We start from the raw sequence: 15,311 nt of genomic DNA, 5'->3' as shown, positions 1-15,311 counted from the left end.
TGCTGTGTCATGCATTATCATTCATATGCAACTGCTTGTTTTTCCTGGTGTGTTTTGCAAAATTTAAAAAATAAAACTTTGAAAAATATTCAAAGTGCAGCTGCGGTGACTCATGAATTTTCAGTTCGTCTCAGTCTCTTTCTTATGGGAAGTTTGAACCTGGTGCGGTATGGGCTGTGCTCACATCCTATTGTGGGTAAGGTAGTGTTATGATTGGTTGAGGAGGAATGAGCTGGCTCCCCTTTTTATTCAACCCGCTTGGTTTGTCGCAACAAAGATTTGTTTAAAATTCTTTCCTCATGGATAATTTTACCCAATCCAAAGGTGTTTTTTTTTATTAAGGAGCCAATTCAACCAGGCTTTCTTGAGTCAAAGAAAGACTAAGTTCATTAGTTACTAAAAATCCCAAGGAAAAATAATAAAAGACGCGACACATACACAGATCAGAAATATGAAAGTTGAGAGTCCAAGTAAAAGTTAAAAGGAATATATGAATCAGCCCTCGGCTTGCCTGTGAGCTGTAGATAGTGGTATGTTCTGGCTGTTAGGTGATTTCGGTAGAATTCTGGAGCTGACTTTGACAGTTTCGCAGCCTGTTGGAGACACTTGTTGGCTTGATTCAGTTTTGCACTCTGCTGAAGAAGACATCCTATTACACCACTTGTTTCCAGCGAGAGACAGAGAGAGAGATCCTGCCTGCCTCTGCGGGGGTGACTTAAACTGGTGTTTCTTCTTGCTTCTGCCACTGCTGGTCTTTAGCCAGTTTTAACTAATTTTCTCCATGTATTCCTGGGAGTGGGAAATAGTTAGATCTTGCATCCATAGTCTGTTTTGCTTTTATCTCAGAGCTTTTTTAATGCATTCTAAGATATAAATCAACAGGAGATGGGTTTTGGTTGCCTGATGAGATGTGGGAAACAGTCCATTGTCTCCATAAACACAGGAGATTAAAGTCCAGCCTTTTGCATCTTCCGTACTTTTCTTTCAAGTGTCTCTGATTGAAGTGGGACTTGACACCCTGTTCAGGTGTGAAATTCCATGTTCTCAGGACATCTGTCAGGATAATCCACATCTGAATTTTCCAGAAAGTGGCCACTTTACAGTATCAGACATCAGTGTCTTTTCCTATATTTAAAAAAAAACCCAGGTCTTCCCTACAAAGTTCAATATGCCCATAGGTAGCTGGTGAAGTTGTAGTGACAGGTACCATATTGGTTACGTTGCTGGACAGGTAACCCAGAGGCTTAGTCGAATGATCTGGAAACGCAAGTTCAAATCCCACCATGGAGGCTGGGGAATTTATACTCAGACAATTAAATAGATCTGGAATAAAAAGCTAGTGTCAGTAAAGGTGACCATGAAATTACTGGATTGTTGTAAAAGCCCATGGACCACCTGGCATTGACTTAGGTACCAGACATGACAAAGGCACAGCCTGCGAAATTCTCCTCACTAACATCTGGGGACTTGTGCCAAAATTGGGAGAGCTGCCTTGCAGACAAGGCAGGTAACAGCTTAATATAGTCACATTCACACCTTACAGCCAACATCCCAAACAACTCCATTATCATCCTTGGTTATGTCCTGTTCTAGCAGCCAGAAATGCTGAATGGATGATCCATCTCGGCCTCCTCCTGAGCTCCCCATTATTACAGATGACAGTCTTCGGCCAAATCAATTCACTCCATGATACCAAGAAATGGTTGAACGCACTGGTTACAGGAAAGGCTATGGACCCCACCAATATCATGGCTGTAATGCTGAAGATGTGTGTTTCTGAACATGGCTCTAGCCAAGCTGTTTCAATACAGCTACAAGACAACAAAGTGCAAAATTACCCACCTACGTCCAGCTCACAGAAACAAGACAAATCCAATGAGGCCAACTATTCAACTGCCCCCCGCTGCACACCCCCTCCACCCCTGTGGAACACCACTCCCCTCATTAGTCAACTCAATGCTCAGTGAGGTGATGGAAGATGTTTTGGACAGTGCTATAAGCAACGCTTACTCACCATTAACCTGCTCACCAATGCTCTGTTCAGGTTATGTCAGGACAACTTGACTCCATACATTATTACAGCCTTGGCCCAAAGAGCTGAATTTAAGAGGTGCGGTGAGAGTGACCACCTTTGATGTAAAGGTAGCATTTGACTAGAAGTGGCATCACGGAACCCAAGTAAAATTGAAGTCAATGAGGGGAATTGGGAAAAACTTTCCATTTAGTGAAGTCATACCTAGCACAAAGGAAAGATGGTTGTAATTGTTGGAGGCCAATCATCTCAACACAACTAGGCACAACTATCTTCAGCTTGTTCATCAATGACCTTTCCTCCATTATAAACTCTGAAATGGGATGTTCGGTGGTAATTACACAAAGTTCAGTTCCATTTATAACTCCTTAGAAAATGAAGCGAGCTGTACCTGCATATAGGAAAACCTGGACAACATTCAAGGTGGCGAAAGCGGCAAAAATCATTTGCACCACACAAGTGCCAGGCAATGAGCATCTCCAACAAGACAGTCTAATCAATCCTACTTGACATTCAACAGCATTAACATCGCTGAATACCCCACTGTTAATGTCCTTGGGCTCACCATTAACAAGAAATCTAACATAAAAAGTGTGGCTGCAAGAGAAGATCAGAGGCTAGGTATTCTACCACGAGTAAGTCACCTCCTGACTTCCCAAAACCTCTCCACCGTCTACAAGGCACAAGTTAGGAGTGTGATGGAATACTCCACACTTGCCTGGATGAGTGCAACTCCAACAAAACTCAAGAAGCCCAACACTATTCTGAACAAAACTTGACTGGCATCCTAACCAGCATCTTAAATATTCAATCCCTCCATCATTGGTGCACCATGACTGCAATGTGTGTACCATATACAAGGTGCACCGCAGAAACTCATGAAGGCTATTTCTACAGCACCTTACAAACCTGTGACCTCTATCACTTAAAAGGACAAGGGCAGGAGCTGCATGGGAACATCACCACCTGCTAATTCCCCAGCATGTCATACAACCTTGGAAATATATCAATTCATTGTTGCTAGGGCAAAATCCTGGAACTTCCTCCTTAACAACTCTGTGGGAGTATCTTCATCACACAGACTACAGCAGTTGAAGAACATAATGTAACAACAAGACTTTGCCAGTGATGCCCCCTTCTCATGAACAATGAAAAACTTGTTGGCTCCCTAATCTTTTATCCTCTTTATGCTCTGATTATTTAAAGCCTTTATTCAATGACTGAATTTATTTCTTGTTATTGGTCCATTAACTCCAATAAAATGGAAATCAGACAGGTTCTATAATAGGCTGGTGATCTTATTCTATTTATAAATTTGTACAACATTAAAGCAAATCCAACCCAATTTCAAGAATAGTGACAATCTAAAATTGATCATAAAATCAAAGATCGGCATGTTTTACTGTTATGGACACATAACTTGTTATTATTGTTATTTTTACAATAATACATGGTAACATTTAAGAAGCACAGTAAATCATACAGTTTAAGTTGGATAAAGTGTTCTGTAGAAGGTAACAGCGCCCAGACCATCAGTCACATTTTAAATTTCTTCCAAATCTGTGCCCAGCTTTTCTCAGACATCTATGTTTGAATCCCTCCAATCTGGTTCCACCCCTACCACAGTACAGAAATGATCCTTATCAAAGTCACAAATTATATCCTATGTAACTGTGACCAAAGCAAACTGCCCCTCTTCATCCTTCTCAACCTGTCTACAGCCTTTGACATGGTTGACTGCACCATTCTCCTCCAATGCTTCCTCAGTTGGCTAGCTGGTTGAGACAGCATTCGCCTGATTCCATTCTTATTTAATCAGTCACCGCCAGAGAGTCACCTGCAATTGCCATTGTTACCTCTGTAGTTTCCCAAGGCCTTATCCAGGACCCTCCCCCCTTTCTCATCAACATGCTGCTCTGTGGAAAGATCATTTCAAACCAAAACATCAGGATCCAAACGTACGACACCCAGTTCTACCTCACCACCATCTCCCTGAACCTCTCTGCTGTCTCTAGTTTGTCACACTGCTTGTCCGACATGCAGACCTGGATGAACAGGAGTTTCTTCCACCTAAATATTCAGAAGACTGAAGCCATTCTCTCTCGTCAGACCCCACCATAAACTCCACTTCCTAGCCATTGATTCCATCCCAGTCCCTGACAAGTGTCTGAACCTGAACCAGAAAGTTTGCAACTTTAGTGACATATTTGACACCATGCTGAGCTTCTGACCATGTATCCACTCCATTTTTAAGTCAGCCTACTTACACCTCCCAAAATTGTCCATCTCCAGACTTGCCTCAACTTATCTGCAGCTGAAATCTTTACCCAAGCCTTTGTTATCCTCTAGACCCAACTATTCCAACACTCTCCTAGTTAGCCTTCCTCCTTGCCTCCTCCATTAATTTTAACTCATGAAAACTCTGGGACCTGTATTCTAACTCACAAGTCTAGTTCACCTATTACCCCTGTGCATGCTGATCTACTTTGGCTCCTGGTTAAGTATAAACTCGATTTTAAGACTTTCCTCCCTGTTTTCAATCCCACCATGGCCTTGCCTCTCCCTATCCCTGTAACTTCCTCCAGCCCCAATCCTCGGAATTCTCTGCACTCTTTCACTTAATTCTGGCCTCTTACACATTCCTAACTTGAATTGCTGCACTGTTGACAGTCATGCCTTTAAGTGCCTAACCCCGAGCTCTGTAATTCACTTCCTAAACTTCTGTTTCTCTACCTTCACATCCTCCTTTAGATGTTGCTTAAAACCTACCTCTTTGATCAAACTTTTGTCCTCTCCTAATATCTTCTTATCTGGCTCAGTGACAGATTTTTGTTTGATACTCACTCCTGTGAACTTTGAGTTTTGTTATATTAAAAATGTTATATAAATGCAAGTTGTAGTTATTGTAGCCTAACACTTTATGCAGCTATGTATGTAGAAAGAAAATATCAGCTTGGTGCAGTGTACTTTGGAAGGTTCACCTGTTTCCAGGGCAACAGTGTCCAGTTACACAATCAGCATCATAGTGCTGACTCATTGGGCATATTTTGCCAGCATCTGGCAAAAAGAATAATCTCCTTCTTCAAGTGCTATTCAAATAAAAAAAAAGTGCTTTTATTTCACTAAAGTAAGACTTTATGATACATATAAAAATTTGCTATTCACTATTTTGCTATAAAATTAGGCACAATCTTGGTATTTTAATGCTATTATTGTGTCAGCATAATAACCATGTTCTAGTATATATTTCTTGAACACGTAGCTTTACACCAATTTATTATCAACCATCTTTTGACAGCAGTAGATGCTGCAAAGTTTTTTTTAACAGTAACACATTTGCAGGGTTAATGTAATATGTGGAGCCATTTTGTCTTTGCAGAGCTCAGCATTGTCCGTATTTCAAATGAATAAACAGCATTATAAAGTGAACTGGAAATGCCACACGTTTTTCCTCGCATCGATGATAGCTCATTTACAATGGGGAATGGGGAGGGTGTCAGGAAATGGAGTGCAGAGTTTTAAAATTAAAACCATCAGATCTTTTGTGAAGTAAGCACATACATACCTGTTCAACAGACTGGGGAATGCAATGACAAATGGGATTAAATCCATGAGGACCTGAAACCTGAAGCAATTCCTGCAGCCAAGGTGCGCCACCACATTTAGGCCGAAGGATCATCCTAAATTGGTCCTCGGCCTTCATCATTGTACTACCAGCTTTGGGTGCCAGTCGATTTCAACAATTAGGTCTGACCAATTTTGGCTGGCTTGTGTGCCAACTGAGGCCCACAGGTAAGTGTGAAGGGACAGATGCAATTGGGGGTGCTGGGCGTTCTGAGATTGGGTCCTTCTATCTTGGACTCTAGGCTTGGGACTTGGTTCTAAGACAGACTGTAGACTCTGGTATCTGCTTAACACTTGTTTATCAGCACTAAATCTAAGCTGGTTACAGAGTAGGCACAAAGCTCCTAGGCATGATTCCAACCTCTCAAGGGAGAGTCTAACACATGGCTGACTGGTGTCAGTGGTACATCATCATCTACGTCATATATTAGCGTATCCCATCTATTAACCCTTCATGCTACACTGGGGGCACAAGAGAGTGGGCTCAAGGCTGCAGCAGGTGCAGTTATATTGCTGATGCAAGTGGAGCCTCCTGTTATTGCTGGCTCCCCATTAAGTTAGGTCATCCCTGCAGGCTTATTCCATGGCCTCCAATGGTCCTTTTAAGGACTCACTAAAAAGTGCTCATTTCAGTCAACTGTCATTCCCGCCAAAAAAGATACCAGGTTTAGCGGTGGCCATAATGTGTATGCAAATTGGTTGCAGGTCTTTCCTGCTAAATAGGAGCAAAGGTGCTAACTTTCTACCACAATGTTTCCTTTCTGGGTGTGGTTTTCATTCACAAATCTGTATCTGGGACAGAAAATGTGACTTGTCCTTAAAGAATTGAAATTGTTTCTTATAAATGATAGCAACATTGGCCATTCATGAGCAGATCATGATTTTCAGAAAGCTTTTGATAAAGTCCCAAAAGAGTTAAATATGCAAAATTAAAGCACATGGGATTGGGGGTAATATATTAGCATGGATTGAGAATAGGCTAGCAGACGAAACAGAGAATAGGAAAAAATGGGTCTTTTTTGGAATGGCAGGTGGTGACTAGTGGGATACTGCAAGGATCAGTGTTTGGGCCCCAGCTATTCACAATATATATCAATGATTTGGATGAGGGAGCCAAATATAATATTTTCAAGTTTGCTGACGACATGAAACTTGGTAGGAATGTGAGTGGTGAGGAGGATGTTAAGGGGCTTCAAGGCAATTTAGACGAGTTGAGTGAGTGGGCAAATACATGGCAGACGCAGTATAACGTGGATAAGTGTGAAGTTATCCACTTCATTTAGACATACAAACAAGGAGCAAGAGTAGGCCATTTAGCCCTTCGAGCCTGCTCCGCCATTTAATAAGATCATGGCTGATCTGATAGTAACCTGATATCTGCATCCCACCTACTCATCACTCCCTTGCTTACCAAATTACTTGGCCCATCACTTCCTTGCTTACCAAGAATCTATCCACCTTTGCCTTAAAAATATTCAAAGATTGTGCCTCCACCGCCTTTCCAGGAAGAGAATTTCAAAGACTCACTACCCTCTGAGTGAAAAAAATTTTGCCTCATCTTTGTTTTAAATGGGTGACCCCTTATTTTTAGACAGTGAACCCTAGTTCTATATTCTCCCACAAGAGGCAACGTCCTCTCCACATCCACCCCATCAAGACCCCTCAGGATCTATATTTCAATCAAGGCGCCTTGTACTTTTCTAGATTCCAGCTGATACAAGCCTAGTCTGCCCAACCTTTCCTCATAAGCCAACCCACTCACCCCAGGTATTAGTCTGATAAACCTTCTGTGAACTGCTTCCAATGCATTTACATCCTTCCTTAAATAAGGTGACCAATACTGTGCACAGTACTCCAAATGTGGTCTCACTAGTGCCCTGCACAATTGAAGCATAAGCTCCCCACTTTTGTATTCGATTCCCCTCGCAATAAATGATAACATATTATTAGCTTTCCTAATTACTTGCTGTACCTGCATACTAACCTTTTGTGATTCATGCACTAGGACACCCAGATCCCTCTGCACCTCAGAGCTCTGCAATCTCTCACCATTAATATAATACGCTTCTCTTTTATTCTTCCTGCAACTTCGGTAGGAAAAACAGAATGATAGAATATTATTTAATGGTGATAGATTAGGAAATGTACAAAGGAGCCCGGGTGTCCTTGTACACCAATCACTGAAAGCAAACATGCAGGTGTAGCAAGCAGTTAAGAAGCAAATGGTATGTTGGCCTTCATTGCGAGCGGACTTGAGTACAGGAGCAAGGATGTCTTACTGCAGCTGTACAGGGCCTTGGTGAAACTGCACCTGGAGTATTGAGTGCAATTTTTGTCTCCTTACCTAAGAAAGGATATACTTACCATAGAAGGAGTGCAGCAAAGGTTCACCAGACTGATTCCTGGGATGGCAGGATTGTCACATGAGGAGAGACTGGGTCGACTAGGCCTGTATTCACTGGAGTTTAGAAGAATGAGAGGGGATCTCATTGAAATGTATGGAATTCTGACAGGGATGGACAGACTAGATGCAGGGATGATGTTTCCTCTGGCTGGGATGTCTAGAATAAGTGTTCACAGCCTCGGGATACAGGGTAGGCCATTTAGGATTGAGACGAGGAGAAATTTGAAATAAAAACAACAAATTCTGGAAAAACTGCGGTTCTGGCAGCATCTGTGGAGAGAGAAACAGAGCTGACATTTCGAGTCCATATGAGTCTTGTTCAGAGCAAAAGAGAAGTAGAAATGTGATGGGTTTTATACGGTTTAAGAGGGGGTGGAGCAGGTGGGGCAAGATAGAAGGTCAGGGATAGGTGGGAGCTAAGGAGAGATTGACAAAGATGTCATGGACACAAGACAAAGGGAGTGTTAACGATAGTCATAAAGACTAAAGAAAGTGCTGATAGTGGCATGAAGGTAAGATTGCAGAATGTGTTAATAGCAGAGCAAGGGTCAGCACTCTGTGAAAGCACAACATAAAAACCAGTGATAGATGGCCAGATGAGGTGAAAGGGGAGTGTGGGGATGTTGGGGAAAAAGGATTTTAAAAAATTAAAGAAATTAATAAGAAATTAAAATTTAAAAAGCAATTGGATTAAAAAAGGGGTAAAGATGGAGGAGAGAGTTCATGGTCTGAAGTTGTTGAACTCAGTGTTGAGCTTGGAAGGCTGAAAGTGCTTAACTGGAAGATGAGATGCTGTTCCTCCAGTTTGTGTTGGGCTTTACTGGAACATCGCAGCAGGCCAAGGACGGACATGTGGGCATGAGAGCAGGGTGGCATGTTGAAATGGCAAGCGACAGTAAGGTCTCAGTTATGCGAAGGTGTTCTGCAAAGTGGTCACTCAGTCTGTGTTTAGTCTCCCCATTGTAGAGGAGACCGCATTGGGAGCAGTGAATACAGTAGACCAAATTGAAGGAGGTGCAAGTGAAGTGTGAAAGGAGCGTTTGGGGAGAAACTTCTTCACTCAGAGGGTGGTGAACCTATGGAATTCTCTACCACTGAAGACTGTGGAGGCCAAGTCACCGAATATATTTAAGAAGGAAATAAATAGATTTCTAGACTCTAAAGGTGTCAAACAGTATGGGGAGAGTGGGAGTAAGGCATTGAGATAGAGGATCAGCCATGATGATATTGAATGGCGGAGCAGGCTCGAAGGACCAAATGACCTACTCCTCCTCCTATTTTCTATGTCTCTATGTTTCCTGTTTGTGAGCCACAGCTTTGCTGTCAAGTCCTGTATTGAACAAGTCACACACCATCCTGACTTAGACATATATTGCCGTTCCTTCATTGTTGGTGGGTCAAAACCCTGGAACTCTCTGCCTAACAGAGCTGTGGGAGTACCTTTGCCACATGGATTGCAGCAGCTCAAAAAGACGACCCACTAAAACTCCTCAAAGGTAACTAGGAATGAACAGTAAATAACAACCTTCCTAGTGATGCCCACATCTCAAGAATGAATTATAACAAAACAAAGGGAAAGCAAAGATTTTCCGGCTGTATTCATATAATTGTAAGGCAAAGAATTCACCTTAGCGGAAGCTATTCCATGGGCAGTAATGGTGACGTAGCAACAAGAAATGAGATCTTACCAGTCTCACTGTCTTCATTTTGGACATTGCTTTACCTTCTGCTCCTGGTTTCCCACTAGCATTGTTTGGTCTCGTGTGAGAGGTGCATCCAGTATTCATATTCCATATTATTAAAAGCATTGTGGTGCAGCACCTAATTGGCTGATTTTGAGGTGCAGTCACCCCATTTGCTGTTTGTTTCTCCATTTAAAGTGCACACTAAAGATCAGCAATGCTATTGACTTTCAGGGAGGAAATTCTTAAAGGTGCATCATCCCCAATTGTAACCAAACTCGCTCAGCATCAACAAGGTGAGTTCAAGCCAGATCCTCGTATTACCCCTTAATTTTATGCTCTTGAGCTGAACCCACCCTGTTCCTATTGGGTATTTTAGGTTAAAATGGGGGCCACTGTCACTTTATAAAATGGCCATTTCTGTGTAAATTATGGGGATGACTTTACACACACTTCATCAGAAGATTTCAAAAGATAAGGAAGATGAAGGGAGATTTGCAAGGGAGAATGTATGGCACCAGAGGCGGACTGCCCACATCTGATATTGTGCCACCCCCAAAACTGATTGTCCATGCCTAACAACATGTGCAACGTCAAAAGCCTTTAGTTCTATAGTGCCTTCAATATAAAATAATGTTTCAAGGCACTTCACAAATAAACATAATGAAAAGATCTATTGAGACAGGAATGAACAGATCATGAAACCTGACTTAAGGCAAAGAGTTGGCTTTTCTGGAGGTATTGAAAGGTGGGAAAAATGTGCATAGTGGAACAATTTAAGGAGGGAGCTCCAAAGGAGTGCTGTGGTTATAGGCTCCAGCAACAATGGAAAGTGAAAGGTGGGGTCGGTGGGGGATGGGGTTGTGTACAGGAGCTAAGAGTGTGAAGATTGGAGTATCTGGGACAGCATTTTGGGTTGGCAGATTGTAAAGAAAGCGCTGTGACTGGGGTGTGGTGTGCAGCAGGAGGAGTTGTTTAAGGCAATGAGGGATTCAAAATGTGGTTTAAGAATTTTGAATTGAACAGAGTGGGGACCATGGGCCAGTATAGTCAACAATTCTAACAGTAGAATTATGATAACAGGAAATGTGGTGAACAGGAAGTGAGCACAGGTGCAAGGCTATAAATATTTTATTCATAGGTACGGGTATATATTTTAAAAATAAAATGACTAAACCATGATGTAGCGTTCTGTTCCTGCCACTAACCTACCCTACATTTTCAACTTAAGGTCCAAGAATGTTTAATCACATTCCAGAGTGGATATTAACAAATCCCCAGAAGTAGCTGGGAAATACCCACATTTAACTCATTTTTTGAACTAAATTCAAAAAGTTGAATTGTAAATGAGCATTACATTTCTTCTTTTCTGCAGCTGGCCAATGCTTACTCCTGCTCACAATGTGCAGAGTGGGAAACTCATTTATGCATGACAAAAACTACCCAGTGATAATGCCAGACAACTAACAAAGTTCAGATGTCCATAACATTATAACTTACTGCCTGAAATTAAGAAAATCCTGTTCCTAAACCTATCACTATCATGGCATTATTGGTAATGGCTGATGCCATCACATTAGTTAGTGCAGATTGTAGCTATCTCTTTGACCAGGCTGTTGATTGTGCACTTGCGTGCTCTTGCTGCAGAAATGGTCAAGACTGTTAAACAGACACCCTGAAACATCTGAATGGCGAGCAGTATGATATTTTGGGTGCGAAATTGGACTTGGTAGTGTTTGTTTTTTGGGCACAAAGAGTTCTGTTAGACCTGAAAAAGTGCATCCATGGCCCACGCGCACACCACATGATGTAAGTGCACCAGACACCTTCTGGGTGCAGGTGTTGGTAAGTGCAGTGTAAGTCCAGTTGAAGTATATGGAGCGGGCAGGTCATGACATCAGTCAGCGTGGAACATTGATTTGACGGCAGCACTGCCAGCTTGGAACTCAATGCTCCAGCTTGTTAAATTGATCCAAGCCAAATGGGGAAGGATGAAAAAAGACACAGACCTTTTCCTTGTTAGTAGGTTTATTTGCAGAATACAGCATTACAGATCTCTGCCTCCTAACTACCCACCCGGTGTCCCAGCTGGCTCTCTTTACACACTTTTGATCAAACTAAAAACAAATCAATAAAGTAACTAAAGAACAACCCCTTAAAGGGATGACTCTCTTTATATGTGCTCTCAGTCCTTCATCAAACAATGCCCATCACCTGTATACCTTTAACAACATAATCAACCAACCATTAACACAACTGATAACCTCTCTTAAGCTCGCGCTGTTGAACACGTGTTAAGTAGCAGGAAAGACACCCACCTCCCACGCCACTTCCCAGCATCACCAGCTCTGTTGAAAGGAATTATTATACTTCTGGGTTAGTTGCTGGTCTACTTCTTCTGGCTAGCTCCAATTTTACACAATTTTGGTTCTATCCATATTTGTTTCAAGTTTCCAAAGGCTATAAGGGGTGTTTTTTTATTCATTCATGGGATGTGGGCTTCACTGGCTAGGCCAGCATTTTATTGCCCATCCCTAATTGACCTTCAGAAGGTGTTGGTGAGCCAGCTGGTTGAACGGCTGCAGTCCATGTGGTGTAGGTACACCCACAGTGCTGTTATGGAGGGAGTTCCAGGATTTTGTGGCAGATCCTAGAGTACCTTTTTGCTGATTTCAAGGCTTTGGCATAAATCAGTTATTCCCAGATATAGGTGCACAAGTAGGAGGGAGGAGGTGGGGGAGAAGGGCTCTCTGCAGGAGGCCGAACTTACACAGGGTATTCAGGGAGCAATTTGCCTACCTGAACCTCAGTAAGAAACATTGGGCTGAAGTTTTTTGCAGTGGCAGAGGTTCCCCCCCATCCCCCCCCCAGCACAATTCCAGTGTAAAAGTTGGGGCCTAGCTCACCTACACTTGGCCGGCTCGCCCCACAGCTACTTAATAGCCATAGGGCCTTTAATTGGCTTGAGGTGGGACTTCTGCCCCTATTTGAGAGGAATTCCCACTTCTGAGAGCTGCCAGGCAATCAAATAGTTGTCATCTTTCTTATCCCAGCAGCACTATCGTGGTCACCATTGTGAGTACTGCACCAAATCCCCTGGGGAAGAAGAGCCAGAAGCCTGGAACAAGGGTTGGCAGGCCCTGGAGAGGGGAAATGCGGTGGGGAGAGGGGGGAAGGACCTTGCACGGGGCCTACCGTGGGCATAGGGTGCCCAAACAGGAGGCACCCCTCTGGCCTGACCATAAGGCCACCAGCTTTTCTGGGATGGCCTGAACACTTGGCATGGGCCTCCCACACCATAGAAATAATCCCAGTGGTGGAAGAAGGAGGTCCTTAAGTAGCCATTAATTGGTTGCTTATGGCCTCAATTGGTCAAGCAGGCCTCCCCTGCTTTGGGTAAAATGCCCACAGGGTGAACAGGGGTGGGTAGGTGATGGGCACGGAGCCACTGCCGTGAAGGTGACTGTGGTGATGAACCTTTATGCATCAGAACCAAAAAGGATTCCACTCCTTCAACATCCAGCTGGTGTGTGAATATAGGTAGCGCATCTTGTAGGTATCCTGGTATCCTGCCTGGTATCCCGGGCAGCAGTCATGATGCATTCATTCTGTGGCAGCCTGATCTGCAAGTGGCATTTGAAGCACCATGGCAAACGAAAGGTTGGGTACTGGGTAAGAAGGTCTATCTGCTGACGACATGACTCGTGACTCCGGTTCACAACCCACATATCATGCATACAATGAGGGCTAATCTGCTCCATGTAATGTGAAAGAGCAAACCATTGCTCCTGCAGAAGCAAGGATTTTATTGCCTGGGCTGCTATGGAGGAGCCCTGCAGTACTCAACTGAGTAGTCACAAGATTCAGGGTGGCATACTGTGAGCTGCAGCACCTTGCCACCATGAGGGGATGGCCCTTGCCACTGCCTATCAGTTGTGAAGCTGAGGAGCAGAAGCACGAGAAAGAGGAAGAGGACGGAAGACATCAGTCTAGACAGCCCTATTCTGCTCAGGCTGTATATGAAGAAGAGTCAAACGCACTCGAAAAGTTAACTCTGTTTCTCTCTCCACAGATGCTGCCAGATTGCTGAGTTTTTCCAGCATTTTCTGTTTTATTTCAGATTTCCAGCATCCACAGTATTTTGCTTTTATATTACCGTATTACTGTGAAGAACTTGTTTGAATGCAATACCAGTAACTGCAACCCCAATTCCACATTGATCAACAGTCCCGCACTCCTTAATTTCCCTCTGTCACTGATCATCACATTGTCCTCTTGGTTCGTGAGGCGGGTAGCCTATTGGGCTTCTTAAGATCCTTGTTAACCAGAGTTAAAGAGATTTTTCAGGCGACCTCCAGTCTCATGATGCGAAAGGGACAGATGAACTGCTTTAAGGTGTGCACCCAATGGGGAGGGGGGGCGTGGGTGAGCAGCAACGCAGTCAGGCCTACAAGTGCTTCCTACATGGCTGAGTGGAGGTGCAGCCAAAGGCTGCCAAAGGCAGGGTTTCCACCCCCTCAGACATTCACTCCTCCCCCCACCCTCCCACCCCCACAACTCCTGCAGCATGGTGGCCTGGCAGCTTTTTCCGTTCTTTATTTAACCTTTCGAAAAAGCTGGCGAGAGGGCACGATCATCTCGTAGCACCCTCTCAGGTGCTTACCTTCTACTGCAGCCTGAGGCTGCTGCTCCCCTTAGGCTGAAGGCCTCTGACTACAGCTTCAAGAGCCTGCCCGCCACCCTTAATTGAACAGGAAACCTGTCTCCATGCCAATTAAGGGGCGCCCCAGTCAAAATCCAAAAGAGTGACTATTTCCTCCTGGGGATGGTTTCAGGACCCAGAAAAAAAACAAAAAAAATCAGCCCATAGGCCTTGATTGAAAATCTATGGGCCTGCAATATTGGTGATTAAGCTAGGAACATGTCCACGGTAACTTCTACTGCTGATCCTGGCAGACTTTCTGGGATGGGGAAGGGAGACACTCACAGTTCAATGAGAGAATCTTGGGCACATCCCGTCCCCCTGAGGACACAATGTGAAGTTTCTGTGCTGATTGGGGCGGAGAGGGCGGGAGGTGGGTAGGTGGGTCTTCTTTATAAAAGGGCTACTTTAATAATTCTGAAAAGTGATTCCTTACCTGAAATCTTTGGGGTTCCACATCACAATCATGACCTGGACACCAGTGAGAAGTGCCCAACCATGGGCCATGTCTTCTGATGCTATTGGCCTTGTAAAAGGCAAGTGGAACCTTCATTCCTTCCAAGATCCTGTGGATTACCCCACGTAATATAATTAATATAATGCCCTTATTCAAAAAGTGGGAGAGGCAGAAAGTAGGAAACTATAGACCAGTTAGTTTAATGTCTGTCGTTGGGAAATTGTTGGAATCCATTATTAAGGAAGTAGTAATGTAGCATTTGGAAAGTCAAAATGCAATCAATCAGAGTCAGCATGGTTTTATGAAGAGTAAATCGTGTTTGACTAATTTGCCAGGGTTCTTTGAAGATGTGACAAGCAAAGTGGATAATGGGGATCCTGCAGATGTAGTATATCTGGACTTCCAGAAGG

Source organism: Cetorhinus maximus, chromosome 2 (assembly GCF_964194155.1).
Source record: "Cetorhinus maximus chromosome 2, sCetMax3.hap1.1, whole genome shotgun sequence".
NCBI classification, from domain to species: Eukaryota; Metazoa; Chordata; class Chondrichthyes; order Lamniformes; family Cetorhinidae; genus Cetorhinus; species Cetorhinus maximus.
Note: the sequence above shows the minus strand (reverse complement) of the source record.